This window comes from Gorilla gorilla, chromosome 1 (assembly GCF_029281585.2).
Source record: "Gorilla gorilla gorilla isolate KB3781 chromosome 1, NHGRI_mGorGor1-v2.1_pri, whole genome shotgun sequence".
NCBI classification, from domain to species: domain Eukaryota; kingdom Metazoa; phylum Chordata; class Mammalia; order Primates; family Hominidae; genus Gorilla; species Gorilla gorilla.
Window position 1 is genome coordinate 185,225,568 of NC_073224.2, and position 4,914 is coordinate 185,230,481.

Sequence of the window (4,914 nt, forward strand, 5' to 3'; positions counted from 1 at the left end):
ACTTATCGCATGCCAGGCATTAAGTAAAAGTACTGAATATATTGCACCGCCTGGAGGCATTGCAGCACTCCCTAACCTCCCATATTTGGCAGTATTTTTGCCCAGATTTACAGATGATCAAACTGAGGCTCAGGGAGATTAAGTGACATGCACACAGCCTTTATGTAGCAGAGCCAGAGTTCAAACCGGTATCTGTTGGATATCAAGAACCATGCTGTCTCTCATGCAAAGGAATAGAAAGAAAGGAAAAAAAACCACAACCCATGCTGTCTGTGGGCTAGAACACTACTTTTCTGGTGAGGACTTACGCTACATGCTGTTTAAAAGGAATAATAAGCCTTACAGGATCTAGTATATTGTTCCCATTTTTTAGATAGAAAAGCCAAGGCCCAGGGAGGGCAGGGACTTGCTAGGATTAGGCAGTCCCTGGGCGCTGGCCCTGTCAGCAGGTCCTAGGGCTCCTGCCTTCTATCCAGGACACTCTAAAACAGGGAAGGACAGGTCAGTGGCTCACGCCTGTAACCCCAATGCCTTGGGAGGCTGAGGTGGGAGGATCACTTGACGCTAGGAGTTTGAGACCAGCCTGGGCAACAGAGCAAGACCCCATCACTATAAAAAAAAATTTTTTTTTTAATTTTTTTAATAAAAATAAAGAGGCAGGACCCTTTTCAGTCTGGCTATGCCTCTGGAATCCAGGATTTCTAGAGATGACTCCTGAGGGCTGAGTCCACTTGTGGAGAGGCCCACCCTTCATGGGGCCTTAGAGCCATGGCAGTTCCTCATCTGGGGTCAAGTCAGGGAGAAGCATCCTAGGCAAAGAGTTGTCCTATAGAGCAGCGGTCCCCAACCTTTTTGGCACCAGGGATCAATTTGGTGGAAGACCATTTTTCCACAGGATGGGGGAGGAAGATGGTTTTGGGATGAAACTGTTTCACCTCAGATCATCAGGCATTAGATTCTCATAAGGAGCGTGCAACCTAGATCCCTTGTGTGTGCAGTTCACAACAGGGGTTGCACTCCTATGAGAATTTAATGATGCCACTGACCTGATAGGAGGTGGAGCTCAGGTGGTAATGCTTTTCTGCCCACCACTCAACTGCTGTGCTGCCTGGTTCCTAACAGGACATAAACTGCCACCAGTCCACGGCCCAGGGGTTGGGGACCCCTGCAATAGAGTGCCTGATACCCATAACAACCAATGCTTACTAAGCACCTACTGTGTGCCAGGTGCCAGCCATTTAATCCTCAAAACAATCCTGAGAATATATTATTAAATTTCCTTATATATAAGGAAACTGAGGCACAAGGTGGTTATGAAACTTGCCCAGAGTCACACAGCTATTAAGTGGCAGAACTGGGCTTTGAACCCTGGCCCTTGGGTTTGAGAGTTCGTGCTCTTAACTATTATGTTCCAACTGCCTTGGAGTATCAGCATCCACAGACCCTGGATGTAGATGGACCCTGCGGGGAGGGTAAAGAGGGGCCTTGGGCCCACCAGTCACTTCTAGCCACTGATACTGCACGCACCACGTCCCACGGCCTTTGTGGGAAAGCAGCTTACCTTGGCGAATTCTGGGCTCCATCCAGAGCCGGATCTTCCCCTTCTGCTTCCACATCGGCTCTGCCTGCACCTTCTACAACCTGGTGTTTTGTCGTGTGCCAGCCAAGGGAGCGCGACGAGGAGGCCACTTTGGTATGCAGGCCCTTTGCCCTCCTGGCCCTGCCTGTACTCTGGCTGCCAGACAGAGCTTTGGAAAACCCCTCTGGGCATACCACTCCCTGAGCCAAACGCATCCATGGCTGCCCAGGGTGTATGGAACAAACACCTGGGCCCACGATCAAGGAAGGCTGCACCTCCTGCCACTGGCCCATCTCTTCTTTGCTCCAGCATTATCACACTCACTAGTCCTCAGACATGCCAGTGAGGCACCACCACATTCTTGGAGTACCTCTGTGCTCGGCTCTGAGGGGTATTGGGAGTACAGGCACCAGATGCAGGCCTCGTCCTCAAGGAGCTCACAGTCTGGTGGGGCAAAGGGGTAGGAAGTCCTGCGAGTGGACAAAGATGTCGGGAGCCACACCTGGGGAGGGCAGAGGGTCAAGGAAAGGCTTCCATGTCCTTGCCTATGCTGAGCCCTCTGCCAGGAATGCTCAGCTTGGGCCTCTTCATCCCTGAACTCCAGTTTAGGTCACCTCTGGGAAACCTTTTCTAAGCTCCCCCACACCCCATCAGGATCAGTCACTCCTACCTCTGCTCAGCTAAAGGGGGCTTGGGCCCCCTTTGTGCACCCTCATTTCATATTGGTTGGTTTCCACATCACTCTCCCTGATGGCCTGGGAGCTCCTCAAGGGCAGGGCCCAGGGTGGGAGCTGACCCAGAGCCAGCTTCGGTGAGGCTTGTGACTAAGTGACAGAAGCAAGTAGGTCTCCCCAGCCTGGTGTGGCCGGAAATGTCCAACAACCTCCACAGCAGTGGGTGGGGAGGCAGTTCTGCCCAAGAGTTAGAGTACCCTTGGTACCCGATGGACTGGAGGTGTCCTTGATTCCAGGGGTCGTAAACAGGACCCTCTACCCTCCCCAGGTGTGGCTCCCAACATCTTTGTCCACTCGCAGGACTTCCTACCCCTTTGCCCCACCAGACTGTGAGCTCCTTGAGGACCAGGCCTGCATCTGGTGCCTGTACTCCCAATACCCGTAATTCTTAAGGAATTACGCCCTGCAGCCTGTGGCAAAGCCTTTTCACATGCAGTGTCTTGAGTTGCTGCTCCCACTGCCTCCTGATGGAGGACAGACAGGAGCATTTCACTGTAATACTGAGTGCAGCTACTATTATTAACGTCATTTGGCAAAAGATTCTGGGGCTCAGAGAGGTTACAAAACTCACCTGAGGTGCCTGTCATGGTGGGAGACCATAGCAGGAGGGTCGTGCCCTAACCTTTTCTCTCCTGTCATGCTTTCGCCGATCATCTTGTGTGTGTGTGTGTGTGTGTGTGTGGCCATGGCCATGTTGAATGCCCAGTGGTTTGGGCAGATAACATTGGACATCATGGGTGACATGCATCTCAATGAATAGAGCTGTGGCCTAGGCCACAACATCGGCCCCTTCTCCAGGAAGTCCTACACTCATTACCAAGTCTTGCTACCAGGAACTCTGCAGCTAGCTCCCACTACCATCGCCTCTCACCTCTGCAACCTGGGCTGCACCTGCAATGGCCTGAGCCTGTACTACCTGGCCATGCACCTCTCCACACTCTGGTCCCACGTGGCTTTCTCCCAAGTGAGCCTCTGGCCCTGCTGGGGGAGGGGCTCCCTTGGCAAGCCTCCTGTGCTGAAAAGGTCCCAAATCCACATTCAAGGTTCCTAAACCCAGAATGTAGAACTGCAGGAGGTCTTAGGGATCTCTCCAACCCTCTCTATAACACATAGCAAGTAGATGCGCATGTGACAGAGCTTGCTCCAGGCCACACAGCTGGGCCATGTAAACTGCTTCTGTCTACTTGAGGTCAGTGAGGAGGCTGACATCCACTTTCCCAATTGACCTAGGGTTCACGGTAGGCCCATTTCTAGCCACAAAGGCTTCTCCCCAGCTGCAGACACACCATGGACCTTACATGTCCACAACACAGTGGTGTCCCGGGCCCCATTCCCTCTGGCTTTTCTGCAAGGACTGCCCACTAGGTTTTGGCCATAAGGGGCCAGGCTCTGTTTCCCGTGTCAGGGATGGGGATGAAAAAGGGCTGCAGAAAGAACACAGCAAACATTCAGTCCTTCATTTCCCCTCTCCATTTGACAGATGTTCAGAGAGAAGGAATGTCATGTGACCCACATGATGGGTCAGGGCAGGGTCAAGACTCCAGCTTCCCATGTGGCTAATAGTACTTGAATACAGGATCAGGTCTCAGCAGGGGCAGAGCTCTCTCCTTTTCCCATCCCTATGTGCTAACAATCCCTAAAGTTACTTTCTCAGTCTCTCCTAGGTGTAACAGCAGAGAGTGCACAAAGGACCTCATGTCCATCAGCCTCCTGGTCCTCAGGCCCTTAAGTTACCAAAACCAGGCCCCCAAGTGGTCCTCAGGTCCTTAAGTGGCCAAAACCAGGAGTAGGAAGGAGGCTGAACTTCAGCTTCCTGGCCACAAGCCACAGACAGGGACCGGCACCTGGAAGCTGCATGGTTCTTTGTAAATATTCCACAGCCAATTTCCTTTCAAAGACAGTGAGGCACAGTACACAAAACTCTAAATTAGTCTACTTTTTTTTTGGTTTGTGTTTGAGACAGAGTTTTGCTCTTGTTGCCCAGGCTGGAGTGCAATGGCACGATCTTGGCTCACTGCAACCTCCGCCTCCCGGGTTCAAGTGATTCTCCTGCCTCAGCCTCCCGAGTAGCTGGGATTACAGATGCCTGCCACCACGCCTGGCTAATTTTTGTATTTTTAGTAGACACGGGGTTTGCTATGTTGGTCAGGCTGGTCTCGAACTCCTGACCTCAGGTGATCCACCCACCTCCGCCTCCCAAAGTGTCGGGATTACAGGCATGAGCCACCACACCCAGCCTCAAATTAGTCCACTTTTAAGGACAGCAGCTGGCTTCAGTTTACTGATGTATTAGCTCTGCTATAGTAACAACCAACCCCTAAATCTCACTGCTTACTACAGCAAACATTGCTCTCTCATTGCTGTGACACTCAGTGGCTGCAGGCCAGCTGCTGTAGCTCGGCTCCATGGAACGGCTCCTCTGTGGGAAATGTGTTCTCACAGCAGAGGGAAGAGCACAGGCCAACCACACATGACTCTTCAGGCTTCTGTCAGACGCAGGACAGCTCATGCCTGCGCATATCCCTCTGCATCGGGAGCAGGGAAGTACACTCTCCCGGGGGGATGGGGTGGGGGCACTGCAAGAAGTCACACAGCTACAGG